We start from the raw sequence: 20,378 nt of genomic DNA, 5'->3' as shown, positions 1-20,378 counted from the left end.
GGTTGGTCTTTTATCAAAGTTGCTTCTTTAGTTGTGCAATGTGAATACTACAATTGCACATTGCAAAGCAACATAGAAGGTGAATGCAGAAATAAAATTTAATTGTGGTGAGATACCCTGACTGCCATTTTGGGTGGTCTTATTTAATAGAGAAATACATTCATTGGCAAGGAAATAGATATGTGAAGAAAGAGTTGGTAAGCACCTATATTCCTTATTGGCACTTAATACTCTTTGGTGGACATTCTATTTATTTATTTATTTATTTATTATTATTATTATTTTAGCTGAGCCATCCTGCCACCTGTTGGCAGCTGTTGGCAGCTCAGCTTGGGCCGGGAATTGAACCGGCTACCCTGTTGCTCAGCTCGCACTCTTGAGCAGCTCTTAACCAACTGAGCCACTCGGCAGGCCCTGGACATTGTACATTTAGAATAAATAATTGCAAGTTGGTTTTATGACTTTAACTGAGTTACAATCATATCTCTGCATCTTAACTTTCAGTGTTACCTGATCCTTAATTTCTTTAGGCATAATATATAAATGAAAATTTCTATTTTGAAGTGTTATTTTGAGGTTAAATGCAATAATACATGGAAAATATTTAGAATTGTGTCTCGCATACAATGAGTTCTCAATAAGTGACAGCAGTTATTGTTATTGTGGTTTGTCATAGTTGTTGAATAAGATGGTCCCTGGCAAAATGTTACTGTTTAAGTTAATAGCACAGAAGAAAAATATTGACGCAATGAGAGATACCTAATTTATTGATATTTCTGTAGCTGATCTTTTTTAAGGACAATAACTAAATCTCATTTTATTCTTTCCTTTAGAAATCACATGGACACCTCATTTTTTCATGTAAAATAATGGGGGAAATGAAACTTTCGCTGAGGTAAATTCTAGCTATGAAAAATCTTACTTCTGTGATGCTGTTTACTAGGGAACAACACTCTTTTTGTTCCTTTGAGGATCCTTGATTTTTTTACAAGACTGCCTCACACATACAAAACAATTAATTAAGCATTTTGTATAATTGCTTGTATGAGAAATGGGACTCAGCTAGAATTCTGCCATGAACTTCTTTTTTCATAATTATTTGCTTTCTGCCTTTCAGGAATTACAGAATCAGTACAAGCAAATGCCTTAAAAACAAAAATTTTTAAATATATATATAGTTTTGAAAATCGAAAGAAATGAACTTCAGGGCTGATTCAACTCTTTAAGAAATAGTCCAGTCAATGAATCATATTATATTACCCAATTTTCTACATTCTCTAGTTTATGTAAAATTTTTCCCAAGCTTTAGAACTTATCGTTTTCAGATTGTTCCGTGTCATCTGGTAGGCTATCCATTTTAAATCTATTCAATGGTTATTTTAAGGAAACATTTTTAATAAGATAAACATTTCATTAGCTATTTTGTTCTATTTCATATTTCAGTTCCTCATAGTAACTAGTTGGCATTGAAAGGTACTTCTATTTGCAATGTAATGCTTCTCATGCACAGCCCATCCGGCAGAGAACCACTTAGCTGTGCTTCACTGTTCTTCTGTCTGAACCAAGGCTGTTCATGAGAAACCCCGTAATACAATCTAGGTCCCTCGGGGGCACCATATACATTTATGTAAGTTATCTCTTCCTGCATCCTTTGGGTGTCAGAACCTCTCAGCTTTGCTAACCATAAAATATCTGCCTTAAGCATATTACTAACTTTAAAACTCTAATGATATGGATGTCATATTTCAATTTTTAAAAAACCTTTCCCTGCTCCACCCCTGAAAAAATTTTATAAAACTTATCCAGTGGAATCATACTGTGGTTAAAAAACATAAGATTTACTTAAAAGAAAAAGAAACATGAACATGCTCTAGTTAAAAACAAACCCAAGAAGGGCCGGCCAAGTGGCGCGATGGTTAAGAACTCGCTTGGGATGCCAGAGGGCCCCGGTTCGGATCCCACATATGAGGGCCAGTGACACTGCCCTCCACAGCTAAGATGCTGAACAACAGCTCGACCTGGAGCTGGGCTGCCGTGAGTCGCCGGCGACGGTGTAGGCTGCAGTCCCTGTGGCAGTGGGTTGCCATGGGCTACCGTATGTAGCCAGCAGCCAGCGTGAGCGGCCAGCAGCCAGCGTGAGCGGCCAGCAGCCGCAGTGAGCAGCCGTCCAGAAGCCGGCGACTGATCTGCCTCGCCCGGGAAGAGCGCAATGATGGTGCCAACTTGGGCCAGTGAAGCAACGTCCTCCACAGCTAGACTGAAGAACAAAAGGACAGCAACTTGTCTGTTCCCCTTCCCCAATTCCCCAGCACTGTTCCCATCCCCCCAATTCCCCCAATAAAAATCTTTAAAAAAAAAAAAACAAAACCAAGAAGAAAAAAATATCTGGTCAAAAAATAATAATTAAACAAGAAGCACATTAACTCTTCAAATTGTCTTAAGAGCCACTATACACAAATTGCTACAGGAAGCAAGAATCTGTGTACTTGCTTTTTTTTTAAAGATTTTATTGGGGAATTGAGGGCGGGGAACAGTGTTGGGGAATTGGGGAAGGGGACCAGCCAAATTGTTGTTCTTCGATCTTCATTGTGGAGGGCGCCAATCACCATCCGGCTTCCCGTCAGCAGCTAATGGCCTCTAAGCTCAAGGTGCTGTGTTCAGTCTTAGTTGTGGGTGAGTGTAGCCACCATCCCATGTGGGTGTCAAACCAGCAGCCTTGTTGTTAAGAATGCACGCTGTATCCCCTGACCCATCCAGGTGGCAGCTCAGCTCAAGGTGCCAAGTTCAGTCTTAGTTGCGGGTGGGCGTAGTCCACTATGAAACAGGAAATCTTGTTGTTACACCAGCTGATCCATCCTGCCACCTGTTGGCAGCTTAGCGACAGCTCAGCTTGGGTGCAGAGTCACTGGCCCATGTGGGAATCAAACCGGCGGCCCTGTTGCTCAGAGCTCTCGCTCTTAAGCCAACTCTTAACCAACTGAGTCACTCGGCTGGTCCCTCTGTATACTTTCTTTAAAGTTATGAAGAGAGAAAGCAGTTTCTAGAGTTTTAATGAGCATATAAGCCTGCTCAGTTAAAATGGGCACCAGGAGGTGGGAAGCAAATTGACAAGACTATTCAACATGGACGTCTAAATGATTTCAACATTGTTCTAAATAATAACATTAATGACAGTAGTGATAAGAAACAATTATGAATGATGGTAGGGAACTTCCATTGTGTAAAGACCATCTGGTTATGAGAGTCAGACATGAAATTCTAAAATTCAATCCTCAATCTGTCCCTGTAAGGTTGCTTTGTAGATAATGGATATCTTAATTTTTAAAAAGAAAAAAATATATATCCATTGTATCAAATGTACAGCAGCTCCTGCTGAGAAAACAAAGCCTGTGTGTCTATTTCTTTTCTAGTTGTTGATATCCCTAAACAAAACAGAGACACTGTGAAAGGCCTTATAATATAATGATAATAACTCATCAGACTTTTACTTTTTGCTTCTGAAGATTTTCGATAGGTAAAGCATTGTTATAATCCTGTTATTCCTCGTTTTCCCAAGTGTGGGGCAAGAATTTCCCCCAGGTTTTCTTCTTACAGTAAAGCATACTGAATGAAATTTTTTGGGGTGGGAGGGCCTAAGCCTTTGGTCTGCAACAAATATAGAATTTAAAACACATAGTTATATAGTAATGAGAAATATCAAAGGAAAGCATCTAACTCAAAACCCGGAAATGGTGTATTGGTAGATATGTCATTGTAGCTTCATTTATTATACCCAGGATTTAGCTATTCCTAATTTTTAGATTCTCTGGCCATGTCAAAATATAGTGGAGACAAAAGGACAAAAATTGTCTGACCCACCTGTATGGGGTACCTAGAGGAGGCAAATTCATAGAGACAGAAAGTAGATCACTAGTCGCTGGGCCGGGGGGAAGGGGAGAGGGGGTGGGGGGTGGGGAGGAGGAGAGCAAGGGGAGTTATTGTTTAGTGGGTACAGAGTTTCAACTTGGGAAGGCAAAAATGATCTGGAGATGGATGGTGGTGATAGTTACACAACAGCATGAATGTACTTAACGCCACCAATTAAAACGGTAAATTTTATCTTATTTATATTTTACTACCACCACAACAAAAAAGAAAAATATACTATACAAATATCTCTTAAAAATATGGTGGGTGGGTACAGTATGTTAAAAACCAAAACCAAGACACCTGGCTCTCTGACCTTCTTAACTGGTGTGACATCCATAACACATGGCAGATGAGTAGCACCTGATTGTGGCTACTTATCAAGAAGTGGGGCAGAAAACCCAACTCTGTGTTGGCCATGGCATTGCACTGAAGATCCACCCTGAGTGTGAGCTCAGACAGACTGCTTTACCATTCTGTACCCAGCTCAACTAAAATGCCCCATTCATTGAAGATTCCTTCATTGTGTTAACGAAAACTTGAATGTTCTGAGTCAGGTTAAATCTCTGGAAATTGAAATTTCCCAGCTTTTTCTCCTTCTGTAAAAGCCTACTTAACAAAAATATTTTGGGGGGTAGGAGGGGCTAAATATTTGGTCTGCAACAAATAAATAATTTAAAACTTTGCGTAGTAAAATGATATCAAAGACAAAACATCTGTGTCTGGATTATGTAGGCAAAAGAGCCGTCTGTTTCACAATATTTTAGATGTTCTCTATATGTTTGTCCCTGTGTAGTCAGTCATGACCTTGTACCTGAGAAACGTGAAATCTAAAACAGCTTGTAGATTAGTAAAATAATTAAACTGAATCATTTGTCACGTGTTATAGATGTAACACTAGTTAAGGAGGGATGCCTCGTTTTATTTTGCTTTTAGAATTCATGAAACTAAAAATCTGTGTTTTTACTTTTTAATTCTTCTTGGGATTTGGACTGGGTTGGATCAACCACATATAACCACAGCCTTAGTCTTCTTGCTTAATTTCTTGTGGCTGTCTAGAGATGCTTAGATCTGTCCATTCACTTAAATACTCAATTCCTTTGGCCTCATAGTAACTTGTTATAGATTTGTTGATGTCCTTTGATTTCTGAGAAATGATTTTTTTTTTTATTCTGGAAACAAGAGAAACCTTTAGATTTTAAAGAGTGAGAACACATCTTTTCCAGTTTCCTTCATTTCCTATAAGGTATCATTCTCTGGTTTTTAAATCTATTTAACCTAGAAACTGGCCTCCATCTACTGTTCATCTGTTATGATTTCTTGTGGTTTCTCTGTAAGGAGTGTTGGTGCTAATGGCAGAGTGGCCTATCAGAAGTCCATTTAGAGACATGCCTTTTCTACATTTTGGTATTATTCAATTTGTCCTCCCAGAGTTGTATCGTGGGTCTCTTACAAACTTGTCTAAGTAAAAGAGAGAGTCTTGAACAGAAAGAGAAGGTTCTTCCTTGTGTTTGATCCAGAAAAAACTAAGCCTATGGTAGTCACTTAAGAAAAAAATTTAAATGGATAATGAATCAACTAAGGGACAGACTGAATTCAAGGTGTCCATTTCTCTGCAGGCGTATGGGAAGGAGGAATGGGAATGGGCGATGAAAATGAACAAGCCTACTTCTCCCTTTCCTTCTTTGGACTTTTGGAAGTCACAAGTTCTCATGGTCATTCCCTGAAGAACTAGAAAGGGTGAATTAAGATGATCATGTTTATCTTCATTTTTAGGCAACATATTTAATTTCGCAGCATTTTGACATAGATTTAAGTCTATATTTTAATCTATGATAAATTTAGCTTTAACTAGCTCTGCCACTGTTCCATCTAGTCCTGTTATGACATTTCTTCTTTTCTAACTTTCCTTACTCAGACTGAGACAGTGAGAACTTATATTTGTACAATTTACCTAACACTGTCACCTCCATTACTTCATCTGATCCTCTTCACCAGAATAGTTATCCTAATTATACTGAAGATGAGGAAAGAGAGTGGTCCTCCAAAGTTGTGTAGCAAGAGAAAGAGCCTTATTCTGACTCCAAGACCAGTGCCCCTTCCACCAGATGAGAACTCACATTTGTATTAGTAATAACCTGTCATTTTGCTCTCAATTTTGTCTCTTCTGTACCTATCTTTGGCTTCTTAAACCAAAACCAGGCTCTTGTAGAAGCATATATAAACTGAAATAGTGAATGAATGTTTCAAATAATTGGTTTTATGCCACGATATTCTGTAAGTCAAACAAGAGAAATCAAGTCAACCAACTTTTTTTAATCCATAGTATGTCAAGCTCCTAGTTTGAAGGATGAAACAGGAAGGTGACTTCTTCCCCCCCTTCTTCCGCCTCCTCCTTTTTTCTCTTTCTCTGAAGACTTTGACTCTTGTGGTTGTTCTGATATCATCCCCTTGTAAGGTCTGCTGAGTTTCTGTGATGATCTCTATACATAGAGCCTGGTTCCTGGGAAGAGTTTATTTGCTCTGATATATTGTTGGGTTATTCAAACCCACACCTCAGATACATCAAACAGGTGCAGCTATCTTTGGAATCTTCAGTAAGACTGTTGTATCCTGTGGGTGAGCAGGAAAGGGGTTACTTTGCCCTGAAGAAAGAGAAACTATTAATGGTGTGGTTGAGGTTTCCTATTGCGCATGCCCACCCTCATTTTTTGAAACAATAAAGGAGACAGGTAGGCGGGCAAGTATTAGAAAGTATCTTCCTGGGGTTGCCAGGTGGCTCAGTTCATTAGAGCACGAGCTCTGAGCAACAGGGTTGCTGGTTTGATTCCCACATGGACCAGTGAGCTGTGCCCTCTGCAACTAGATTGAAGACAAGACTTGATCTGAGTTGCCGCTGAGCTGCCGGTGTGTGGCCAGATGGCTCAAGTGGTTACAGTGCGTTTTCTTAACAAGAAGGTTGCCGGTTCAACTCCTGCATGGGATGGTGGGCCGCGCTCCCCGCAACTAGATTGAACATGGCACCTTGAGCTGAGCTGCCGCTGAGCTGCCGATTGGCAGCCAGATGGCTCAGTTGGTTAGAGCGCGTGCTCTTAGCAGCCTTCAATTCAACTCCCGCATAGGATGGAGGGCTGCGCCCCCCGGCGATTAGACTTGGAGCTGAGCTGTGCCCTCCACATCTAAGATTGACCCTCCACAACTAAGACTGAAGGACATCTTGACTTGGAGCTGATGGGTCCTGGGAAAAACACACTGTTCCCCAACAAAGTTAAAAAAAAAAGTTGCCGCCTTTAAAAAATAAGAGAAAGAAAATATCTTCCCCATGTTGCTGTGCTGATAAAGACTCCTGCCACACTGTGCTGGGGCATAATCCCTGTAACTTGCCTTCGCTCCCAGGGTCCAACACAGGGACGTCTGGAGGCTGAATGGACATAGATAGGAATTGAGAGGGCAGAACATAAGGTCTCCATTCTTCAGATAGCCCACTCATATTCTATCCCCATTTTTATTTTTTATTTTTTATTTTTTTAAGATTTTTATTGGGGAATTGGGGGATGGGAACAGTGCTGGGGAATTGGGGGAAGGGGAATAGACAAGTTGCTGTCGTTTTGTTCTTCAGTCTAGTTGTGGAGGACGTTGCTTCACTGGCCCAAGTTGGCACCATCATTGCGCTCTTCCTGGGTGAGGCATTTCAGTCGCCGGCTTCTGGACGGCCGCTCACTGTGGCTGCTGGCCGGTCATGCTGGCTGCTGGCTACATACGGTAGCCCATGGCAACCCACTGCCACAGGGGCTGCAGCCTACGCCCCTGCTGGCGACTCACGGCAGCCCAGCTCCAGGTTGAGCTGTTGTTCAGCATCTTAGCTGTAGAGGGCAGTGTCACTGGCCCTCATATGTGGGATCCGAACCGGGGTCCTGTGGCGTCCCAAGCCAGTTCTTAACCATCGCGCCACTCGGCCGGCCCTCTATCCCCATTTTTAATCTTACATCACATCTTTCTTCTCTCAGAGCCTCCCCTAATACTGTGTTGGTGATAAATAAAGGGAAAGGTGTTACCCCAGGAAAACAAGTTCTAGAGGAACTTCTCCACAGCCTAATTGGCTGGCTCTTAATTTCAGAGAAACTGACTGTGTATGTTTCCTAATTAGACTAGGAAAACCTAATGGGAGTGCTGACACTGCCTCCCTGGGGCAAGCTGTGTACACAGAACAGCTACTATCCAAAGGAAACCATTGCTCTTTCTCTTTGTAATGACTATACCCAACTTCAGCTTCAGTTAAAATGGAAATTTTTAAAAGATGAAAGCTTGCACCTCCCCACCCAGTTACATACATCATGCATCAAATCACAGAAAAATCCTGCAGAGGTCTAACACTTTAAACTTGTCAGGTTCTCCCAGTTTTCTTTTCTCTGCCAGTGCCTCGGTGTGCAATTTCATATGAATTAAGGTAGAGAAATGCTCATTTCCTTTCGAAGAAAGAAAAGGAAATGGTTTCTACAAGTGCAAACAAATTCCATTATTTTTTAATGAATCTAAGATTTCCCAAACTGAATTGGACCCTGAACTGGGTAGTCAGGTACCTTGCCTCTGGCAGAGGCCACGATGTAATAAATACTTCAGGGTGAGGGAGAGGCGAGCCCCTCATACAGAAAGCCAATTGTACCATTTTATATAGAGAGGAAATCTCTCTCCCAAGCCCCACCGGTGGTCTAATAGCCTAAAGCATCAGAATTGATTACCCTTGGCTTGCTTAATTCCACATGTCCTTGGTAGTCAACAAAAAGACTGGCTGATGTGGAATTCTAAATTCCATGTTCACAGCTATAGTAGTTAGTTGTCTGGACAATAACAAGAGAAGTTTTAAGAGTATGACTACACGCAGCTTCTAATACTGAAAACAAACCAGTCAACCACTATCCCCACAGCCTTTGCTATTATGCAGGGAGGTTGCTTCTTCCCTTTACACTCAGGAAAGACGCTCCCCACAGGAGAGTCTCTCCTCTTCCTAGGCTTTCTGATGACATAGACTTCTCTTGTTGATAGAAAGGGCTTGGCCCTCAGAAGTCTCTCAGTAAATAAACAAATCTCCATAATATTTTCTTGGAGTAAAGATCAAAATTTCTCAAGGCCCTGCTTGATCTGGCCCTTCTTCCTCTGCACCAACAAGAGGCTTCTCTCTTCCCACTCTGGGTTGCCCCTAATATTCCGGGTCTCCTTTAGCCCCTACCACTCAGCTCACTGCCCAGGACCTTTGCACAGGAGGCAACTCCTGTACAAAGAATGCTCTTTCCCTCTTCTATCCTAGTTACCCCTGCTGATATATCCTTCAGCTCAAATATCACTTCCTCACAGAAGCCTTATTTCCCCTCAAGACCAGCTCAGTGCTCTGTGTTGTAAGTACTCATAGTTCTCTGGACTTTTCCTTTAGAGTATAATCAGTTTGCAATTGTGCATTTGTTTATTATTTGATTGCTATTTGTTTTCATAAAGTAGGAACTATATCTGCTTTTTCTCATAAGTGTCTCCAGTGCCTAACAATGCAGTTGATGCCCAATAAATACTTGTTTATGAAGTGATAAGTGAATGAATATGAAGGAAAGGACACATTAGAAAAACAACTGAAAGGAAAAAAAGACCGAGATTGTTAACAGGTAGGTAAGGGGAGGAATAAGTAACTTTGGGATTTGGTGATTTTATGAGTTTGGTATTAGCACTGTTTGTTTGTTTGTTTTGTCATAGGTTTCCAAGTTCCTGGAGAACTTACTCTAAAATCTACCCAGATTCCTACCCAGAAGAATTGAGAGCAGGGACTCAATCAGGTGTTTGTTTGTATACCAAAGTTCACAGCAGCATTATTCATAATAGCCAAAAGGTAGAAACACCCAAATGTCCATTGTTGGATGAACAGATACACAGAATGTGGTATACATACAATGGAATATTAATCAGCCTTAAAGCGGAATTAAATGGATACATGCTAAGCATGGATGAACCTTGAAGATATTATGCTAAATGAGAGAAACCAGAAGCAAGAGGATAAATATTGTATGATTCCACTTATATGAAGTACCCAGAGTTGTCGAATTCATAGAGACAGAAGGAAAGTTACATGGTTCTTGTCAGGAGCTGGGGAGAGGAGGAAATGGGGAGTTAATATTTCCGGGATATGGAATTTCAGTCTGGGAAGATGAAAGAGTTCTAGAGATCGATGGTGATGGTTGGAGAATGATGTGAATGGACTTAATGCCACTGAACTGTACACTTAGCAATGGTTAAAATTGTAAATTCTGTGGTATGTGTATTTTACTACAATTAAAACAAAAAAGCAAGGAAATGCTAAACACACACACACACACACACACACACACACACACACACACACACCCCTAAGATCTCCTCAAATTCAAGAGTCCATTTGCTTAAAATGAAGACTCATTGTACCTATATGATTCTGTTTAAAACACACCTGTTTATTACCTTTCATTTTGTATTTTCTGTTTTTAAAACATCCAGCTATTCCTCTTTGTCCTCATGTTGAGTGGTGGTGCAAGGACCAGTACACATGTAGTGTGTGCATCAGTGGCTTTTTTCTGCAGAGGCACCTTCTCCTTTAATAACAAGATAACACAGAATATTATGCCTCCACAACAAAACATCAGTCCTGAAGTTTGATCCCATTTAAACTTCCATAATTAAGCTGTTTTCAAATTAGAAGTCTCTCTAGAAGACACCAATAGTATTATTTTTGTACTTCTCTGAATTTGTATGTTTAATTGGCTCTCAGATCTAATCTTTCATTTATCTATAGAGATCAACACATCCAAGAAATAATTATAGCGTTTAAAGACAAATCTAGACTTTCTTTAGGATGACACACAAAGGAGTATGGGTGGTATATGAATCTCTAACATTCATTCACAAATGAAGAATGATCATCTAGAATGTAGGTAAAAATCCCCTGTGGATTTCCTGGACCCTGGTCTTGGAAAGGCTCACCGAGCAAGGCTGGTGTGTGATGGTGAAAATCTGCACCTGAAACTGTCACTTAGGGCCATTTTGATGCAGGTGAGCCTCATGACACACTGAGAAACACTGGCCTAACTTGTTCAATGTCTTAGAGGAGGAACCTTTAGAGAGCCCAGCTAAGTCTGTATGTTTTGTCTAAATATTTTGTATTGTACTACTTTGTAAGAGGTAAGGAGGGGACCTTGAGATTGACCTTTATCTGAATTCAGTCCTCTGTAGGAAATGATTCTCCACAACCACTTTCCAGTTCCAATCTAGAGCAATTAATAGTAGTTGGCAAATTTGGGAGGTCACTAATTCTGTTGAGAGTGCAAGGGAACCATGAATCCTCTCTCTTCCAATATGAACTTGCAAAAATGTCCATATTTCCCCCAAGAGGTTCTTGTCCCCTTGAAGTACATCTGTAGACTCCAGGCACATTACCCTGTTCTCAGGCCTCTTCCTCCCAGAGAAATCCCTTCCTCGTTATTAAAGAATCATATAATTTCATATTTAAAGGGAGATTTAGGGATCATGTAATTCAATCAAATAGATTTTTTAAATAGTATAAGAAACAGAGGCCCAAGGAGATTAGGTGACTGATGTCACACTAGATTTAAAACCAAGCTATGTAGATTTAGTTGAAGGCTCTTTTGGTGATGCTCATTCGCATTTGTCTAGGAGATAGAGTAATGAGAGCATGATCAAGCGGACTCCATTTTAATTTGTGGAACCTATTAGTGCCCTCCCCCCACCCACACACAGGATTTATTGGGTAACATTTTGGAATCCATTGAGGCCAAGCATGTATTTAAGAGTTTAGTTGAAAACCATCCAGTCCTAGCATATCATTTCAAAACTTAAAGACCCAGGCCCATGAACTCAAACTGCACCTGCTTCTTACTCCAGAATACTTTTATGTAAATGTCTGGGGTTTGATCAGGATGTTTGGATACAGAGGGAATAGTGATAGGAGTGCAGGGCTAGATTACACTGAGTGGACTGTGTGGCACAGGTAGTGGTGGTCACAGGGTAGGTGGTAGAAGAAAATAAGAGGACAAACTAATGGAGTCCCATGGCCAAGCTACATGGCTCCTTCTTGGACATCTGAGAGAAGTAGTGCAGTGTAGTGAAAAGAACATCAGCTTAAGTGCCAAAGTTAGTTCTGTCTTTTACCAGCTGTGTGACCTTGATCAAATGAATTTGTGAGCATCAGTTTGTTTATGTATAAAATGGGGGTAATAATACCTACTTTGTGGTGGTGTTAGATGCAAGAGAAATATATATATAAAGCTCCTGGTATTTAATACACATGCAAAAAAATGCTTATGCCTATGCACATATGTACGTGTATATATGTGTATGCATGGTGTGTGTGTGTGTGTGTGTGTGTGTGTGTGTGTGTGTGTGTGTGTGTATCTTGGGTTGCAAAGGAAAAGCCAAGGCTTTTATAAAGTCTTGCTTTAAAAAAAACCCAAATAACACTCTCTGAAACACAAATTTCTAGAGGTTTTTAAGGGTTATGAGGGTTTGTGTGTAAGCATTGTCATGGTTTATTCTTTCTTACTTCACTCAAACATCCTGAAAACAAGCTGCAAGGGAAATCATGTGTCTTTAGCTAATCCCCCAAATCTCAGAGAAAAGAAAGCAAACATGTTAAATTCTCAAAAATGTTGTGAACTCATTAAGTGTTTTATTTCCCCAGTACAAAATGGAGGAAGATGATTTCCTGCCAACAGTGTTTACTTGTCTAGTTGGGAAAACAATGTTTTAGACAGGAAACAACCAGAGAACAAGACCAGTTGGTACGCAAATCATTACTAACTAGGGCTCATTTTAGAAGAAGAAACAATCTTAGGGGCCGAGGTTGGCCTGGAAAGGCATCTTGGGAGATTACCTAGGGTAGTATTTGATAGTGGGATTTGGAGGCAGACAGATGGGGGTGCGGCCCCACTCCAGTATTTTTGTTCAGTCACTAAATTCTAATCCTTGATTACCTCACATGCAAAAAGAAGAAAATGATATTTGCTTCTCAGGATATTATAAAGATTAAACAAGATAACATATACAGAGCATTAAGTACATGTGCTGGCACACAATAAAAGATCAACAAATTGGCTATGTGAATGTTTCTCGTTAAAAGTGAATCTTAGACAATAACAAGTATTGTCAAGGATATGGAAAAATTGGAATCCTCAGACATTGCTCATGGGAATGTAAAATGGTGCAGCCATTTTGGAAAATAGTCTGGCAAGTCCTCAAAATATTAAACGTGGAGTTACCATATGATCCAGCTGTCCCGCTCCAAGAGAAATGAGAACATATATAAACACAAAGCTTGTACACAGATATTCATAGCAAACATTATTCATAATAGCCAAAAAGTGGAATCAACCCAATTTTTAGAACTAAAAGTAGATTCATGGTTGCCAGAGGATGGGGTGGGTGGTGGAGGGAAGACGAATGAATGCTAATGAATTTGAGGTTTCTTTTCGGGGTGATGAAAATATCCTGGAATTAGATGGTGGTGATGGTTGCACAACATGGTGAATGTACTAAATGCCACTGACCTGCACACTTTAAATGAGTGAACTATGTGGTCTGTGCAATATATTTCAATAAACATGTAAAAAAAAAGGTGACTCTTAAAAGACATGTGGTATTTGGACAGGTTGAGAGGAGCCAGGAGAGCAGATGAGAACTAGACGGTGTGATCCAAGCATGTCAGCATGGGGTTGAGAGATTTACACTGGAGAATTGTGGGAGGGGAGCTCTAAGGAGCGCTAAGGCAGGTCATTTAAAATCAGGCATAGTTGTTCAGAGTTGTTAACCTTAGAGGCAATCTAAGGCCTCCTTGGGTGGTAGTAAGGGCAGAGATGAAATTTTTCAGATTTCTCAGCATGTCATGGAGTGAGCAGGGAAGAAACATCAAAGGAAGGAGAACTATAGTAGCTTCTGACAAAATGGAGACACCTTTGTAGGTGTATGTGTTCAGGTTTTGGTTAGGTCTTTAGTCCAAACGGTGAATGCTTTAGTCTGGAGTGAAGGACCCATGAATGTCACCGCTGAGCCTCTTTATAGCTGTAGTGTAGGGGTTGGGCTTCCAATCAGTGATAGCAATGGTAGGCGGAACAGCCCCGTTTGGGTTGCTTGGTGAACATATAGAGAGCCCCCATCCACGCTCACAATTCATTTTGCTTTCTGTGAAAATTTTCCTTGAGGTAGGAAAATCCTCATTTTCAGTACAGAACAAACACAAATATGATATTTCATATCTTCGCTGCCATTTTCACCCTTCCCTCTAATTGGAAACTCTTGCCCCCAGTCTCACTTGTAGGAGTCTGTCTTCAAATGTAGAATTTTCTTCTCCCCCTCATCAAACCCTCCCTGTCTGTCTTTTTCTGTCCTCCTTCAGATTTTTAAGATCTTTTCTTTTATTTGTCAGTTCTTTTGATTAGCGATGGTAAAGGAATAGTGGGAAAGGGGGAGAAGATTCTTTCATTAGTTTCTGATAAAGTGTGCAGTTTTTAAAGGCTGCTTTCATAAATCTACACACTTTTCTGTTCAACAGTCTCCAATTTACCTCCCTCTTTCACACTTTGGTTTTGTGCTGGGAGGCACGGAGACCTTGAGCACCTCTGCGTGGTGTCTTAACTAGCCCCCAGCTAATTCTGAGGGTTGAGCCTCTCTGTACCCTTCAGCTTGCTGTTAACCATTTTCTTCTTATTTCTGGATTTTGCCCTTTTCCCTCAAGTTCACGGTTACAGACTTTTTTCTTGGGAGTCTCCCTCAATTATAATATCAAACCTAGTTCTTGTGGTGATTTAGCTGCCCACTGCAGCTCCCACACTCAGACTTCCACACGTTATGTGAGACTGAATGAATTCTCTCCTCCTCACTAGCTGACACCGACACAAACTGTATTAAGAAGGAGTCATTTCCAAGGCATCAGTGATATCACCTCCCCTTACAGCACCTAGAATGCTTCATAGGAAAAACCCCAGAGTATCTTTGTTGTTCTAGTTACTATTATTGTTTTAACAACTCATGTGACTGTTCAGTGACCAAGTGTATATATGTTTCCATAATATTTAAAATAAGAGTCTTTGGGGGGTGATTAGGCTTTGAAACATAATATATTTCTTTTTAGTTTTTGTAGGTTACTTCCCCCTATGAGACACATACAACTTGAGCTGTTGAGGTTTGGGAAAGGGGTGAAGGGACTTCAGGGTACTTGCCCTTGGGTAGCAAAATTTATGATAGGTTGCTTCTTGAACAATCTTCTTCATTCTGTGGGGGACTCTCCCTCCCATCTCCTCCCTCCCTGCCCTCCTTTATTCCTTCCTGTCTTTTCATTTCCTGTTTTAGAAGTGTGATAGTTGCTCCTAATTTCCTTTCAAGTGGAAGTGACAGTGTGTTTATCACTCTTAGGCTTTCTTTCCTCTTATCTTCCTAACTGCCTGTCTTCATTCACTACATTCAGACTTGACTCATTCTTTAAATCTCTAAGTAAGCTGAAAACCCAACCTCTGCATTTGATTCTGAGCCTTTACAAATGTCATTGTTCTTCCTAGAAATGCGTGTCACTACTTCCTAGTCCAGCAGAACAGCTCAGCCCCAAACCAGCCTGAAGGTTTCTTTCCATCTTTCAGTCTATTTCAAATATGTACAAAATATTCAGGACTTCCTTGGAGTTCTTAGGGCCTGAGAATGTTCTAGAGATCTTGAACCACGCGGATCCAGTATATAATCTATTGCAGACATGGGCAGGACCCTGCTTCTACACCCGAAAGTCAACCAGATGTCCCTGGTCCTGGGACCATCAATGATCTCAGAACAGCTGATCCTGAGCAGCCTGTTGTAAACCAGTTCTTGTCCTGGACTTCTGGGGTTTTGAGAATATTGCCACTCATCTCATCTCATTCATTCATTCTTCCATCGATTCATTCTTATAGTCAGTCCACAAATGCCAGGAAATATACCATGAGAGGCTGTGAGGTGTGTAACATAAGACCTAAATTAGAGTCTTACGATATTGCCTGTTCCAAACCTCATTCTCAGGATAGGGGCATCAGGACCCCTGAAAAAGAAAGACCATGGATTTAGGCTGAATATACTGATGTCCAACGGCTTCCTTAATCAATTCACTTTTCCATGGGTCTCTATCATGTATAATTATTTTCTCTTGATGTTATATTGTATATTGTCTTTTTCCCCTGGGTGTTAAAAACAGATTGTTTTCTTTCTTTGAGGTGTACATTGACCTAAAATTATGAGATTATAATTTGGTAGCAAATGCCATACATTGAAGAATACATTAACTATTGCTGATTTGTCCTGATATTCTCTATTTTGCTTGCTTTCTATCTCTCTGAAAAGCCATCTAGCCCTTTAAAAGAGCAATGTTGCAATTTTGTTAAGGCATAAATTGGCTAAGTTGTTCTTTTCTGTATTATGACTCCACCATGGTGATCTCAACCAAGCAGAAAGAAGATCTTCACAGTATCTTGCTAAGGATTCATACAGGAAAATACTAATAAGGAAAGAAAGAAAATAGCACTGGAAGCCCATAGGTTCTCTGTTAATTCACTGACAAAAAAACATTCACTTAAAAATGGATTTTCAGGGGCCAGTCAAGTGACTTAGTTGGTTAAGAGCTTGCTCAAGAGTGCGAGCTCTGAGCAACAAAGTTGCCGGTTTGATTCCCGGCCTGAGCTGAGCTGCCGCTGAGCTGCCAACAGGTGGCAGGATGGCTCAGCTAAAAAAGAAAAAAAAATTTTTTCAAAGAGGAAAAAGGATGTGAAAATAAAATGTTTTTAAAAAGCTATCAATAGTTTAAAATTTTTTAGTTTAGGTTGAAGATTGCTCATTTGCTCATTTCTTTTTTTTTTTAATGGAGACTTTTAGAATGAGAGAAAACTATTGCTCAGGTTTTTAACTTAAAAACATTTTAGCATTTTAGTTGGCTCATTCTCTTATTGTCATTTTTTTGTGTTACAAAACAAAACAAACAAACAAGCTCATAGATACAACAGAATGGTGGTTACCACAAGGGAAAGGGGTTGGGGACAGGACTCAGAGGGTAAAGGGAGTCAAATATATGGTGATGGAAGGATATTAGACTTTGGGTGATGAACACACAATGGAGCATACAGGTATTGTATTATAAAGTTGTACACCTGAAATTTATATAATGTTATTAACTGATATTACCTCAATAAATTCAATTAAAAAATAAATAAAATAAAATAAAACTTCAATTACAGTTGACATAAAATAAAAAATTTTAAAAACAATTCTCTTTACCTACTTTGAGATGGATGTATTCTTTTCTATTCTCCTGGAGTGGCATTTTAAAAAATCTGATTTGATGCCACTATCGCTCTATCATTAGAACACTGCATCCAAATAATCACGCCATTTCATCCACTTCACAGAAGATCACCAAAATTACATTTGTCATTAAGGCCTTACTGGTGTTTTTTATTTTACTTGGTACAGAGTTAACAAGTTAAACAAACAAAGGAAAACACACTGGGATAAGAAAACAAGTTTGTTTATTGTATTTATATTGTGGGCTGGTTGAAATAGATAAATATCTACAGGATGGTATCCACTGCCATTGGTTGGGGACAGACAATGTAATCTGTAGCCCTGTTAGCCCCCATCTCTAAGATGTGGGGGTTATTATGACTCTCCATTTTCATAAGAGAAATTCAAAGTTCAGAGCTATTAAGTAAAATATTCTAGGTCACACAAATTTTGTATTTCAGTGAATTTTAGATATCATCGGTTGTAAGACCCATCATGATTTTACGTACCACAAGAAAAGAAAAAATATATCCACAAGTGTTGCACAGTGATTTTTTTATGCCTTAGAATTTTTATTACATACTTATTGGAAAGGTTCTTGAACTTATGTTAGCATTGATTTCTCTTGTATATGCCTCATATGCATATGTAAAAATAAAACTATAAGTGAAATAAGTCGGTTAAGGTATTTATAATACTTCACATTCAGAGTGTGACTCTGAGGAATTATCCTCCAACTTGGAGTCAGTGATGGTCACGGTTCGCTGCACTGCTCATCTTCTGTGCCACGGAGAGCACTGGTGATGTAGCATTTCCGAAGAGATTGCTCCACTGTTATCTCTAGGATTCCCTTCTGAGCCATTCCACAAGTCTTATGCTGTGTACAGGCAATGACACAAACAGCTTTTGTAAGATGTGTTCTGATTTCAGCGATATTAAAATGTGAGTAAATTTTGTCTTTCGGTTCAAATTGAGGTCTGTCTCTCTCTTCCCCTAGACACAAAGGAGGTTTTTTTTCTTCTGGCTCCAGAGGTCGATGTTTCACACCAAAGGGCAGAAGCAGGTGCTCCAACTTCTTCAGTTCCTTACCTCTCTCTCAACTGCTAATGTCTCTTATGTTCCTTTTCAGACGGATGAAGGCGGCTTGGTGAATCTTTGTGGGAAAAGGAAAATTCAAAACCCAGGGAAGCCCTCTCCCACAATACCTCGCGCTCTTCCTTTCCAACTTGGGCCCAGCAGGATGGCTCCCGCAAAGAAGGGTGGTCAGAAGACGAAGGGCTGTTCTTTCATCAATGAGGTAGTGACCAGAGCATACACCATCAACATTCACAAGCGCATCCATGGAGTGGGTTTCAAGAAGTGTGCCCCTCAGGCACTCAAAGAGATCTGGAAATTTGCCATGAAGGAGATGAGAACCCCAGGTGTGTGCATTGACACCAGACTCAACCAAACTGTGTGGGTCAAAGGAATAAGGAATGTCCCATACCACATCCCGGTGCGGTTGTCCAGAAAGCGTAATGAGGATGAAGACTCACCAAATAAGCTCTGTATGTTGGTTACCTACGTACCTGTCACCACTTTCAAAAACCTACAGTTCCTACAGTTAATATGGATGAAGACTAACTGCTGATTGTCGAATAAAGTCATAAAACTGCCCAAAAAACCAACTAAACAAAAACAAACAAACAAACACAAACAAAAAAACCAGTGAAGACCTTGCTCTGGTCTTATTCCTTTTTCAACACTCCCTGATGATTTCAAAGGAAGTACTCTGGTGCACACGATTCCACAAACATCAAGAGTCTCTGGAGTATGAAGATTCTGCTCTTAGATTTTGTGCAAGGAGATTGGTAAGAAAACCGTGACGTATTCAGGTACAGCTGACAGGTACAGCTCCTAAGAATTGACTGTACTTATCCTCCTTGGGATGCCGTAACTTTGGCATCCATAACCCACCGCTTCGTAGCTACGTTGGGCTGAAAAATATTACAACTCGTTGTGGAAAAAAGCCTCATGTTTATTGGCTTTAGTGGGGGCACCTACATCGTCATAACTCAATCTTAACATATAATTTAATCTGCCTGGAGAGATGACCCAGAAGGATAGATCCCACTAAGGAAGGTCACCCAAGATGCTCATGTTTTGTGCATGAAAATACGCCTGTACATATTTTCCATGTTGCCCCTTTTCACTTTTCTTTGAGCACTGGAGTTTGTTTATTTGATTATTTTATATTTTGGCAGCTAGGGACCAAGATCTTTTTTTTCTGTTTGTTTCTCTAACTCTTTTTACAGTTTAACAAGTCAAATACAAAACTCGAGGGACTTAATAAGCCTCGCGATGGTGTTGTGCATAGCATCACGTTATTGATTGGAAATACTGCATTGGAATGCCCTGCAAGAGCCCGAAACCAAAAATTTTAGATGCCTGAAGCTTTGTGCTTTCCAATTAGGCTGAAAGTTTCCCTTGATAACCAGTAGTGCTGAGGCTTTTAATATTGTTTTTAGCTCTATTGGTTATAAGCAACGTTTTCTAGTTACAAAAGAAGGCTAGTGGATCACTTGATGTCAGAGAAATAGCTCATCTAACCCACTTGCACAATTTCTGATCAAATAGTCTATCTGAAAAAAAATTTTTCAGTTTAGCGTAAACTGATCATAATTGGGAGCAAATGCTTCTTTCCCGTCCTCAATGCTATCTCCTCCTGTGCAGCCTATTTTGCATCCAAAGATACATTTGAAAGTCGAAATCCCTTAGAGCTAAATATTCTAAACTGACAGAAGAATTTCTAGTGGCACACCAGCCTCGAGCCATGTTTTTATGAGGACATCACTTTCTATTTCTAAGCTGCAGCATGCACTCTTGCTTCCTTATTGCTGGAAGCCATGCCCCATCAACTTGCCTCCCTCTCAGCTTTTAATGTTTTTTTAATAGAGTCCAGTTTTCCGCCTAAGTTATGGCTAGCTTTCTGACAAACCATCAGACACCTAAGTAACCATAATGGAGGTGTCCAGATGTGACATGGGGAAAAAGCAATGCTAAACTTTCATGCCTTTAAACAAAACCATATTATAATAATTCATTTTTTTTAACCTGGCTTTTGGGTTAGCCTTCAAGGCTAAAAGGGACTTAAGAAAACATTTTAAAAATTAATA

The 20,378-nt window shown here is 40.0% G+C and overlaps 1 pseudogene; it reads left to right on the top strand.

Annotated features, from left to right (window-relative positions):
• LOC109389218 (60S ribosomal protein L31 pseudogene) overlaps positions 1-20,013 on the top strand; it is a 34,936-nt pseudogene extending 14,923 nt beyond the window's left edge.
• Positions 20,014-20,378: the final 365 nt, after the last annotated feature.

Source organism: Hipposideros armiger, unplaced genomic scaffold, assembly GCF_001890085.2.
Source record: "Hipposideros armiger isolate ML-2016 unplaced genomic scaffold, ASM189008v1 scaffold_225, whole genome shotgun sequence".
NCBI classification, from domain to species: Eukaryota; Metazoa; Chordata; class Mammalia; order Chiroptera; family Hipposideridae; genus Hipposideros; species Hipposideros armiger.
The sequence above is the reverse complement of the archived record's forward strand: the minus strand, read 5'-3'. Positions and strand labels throughout refer to the sequence as shown.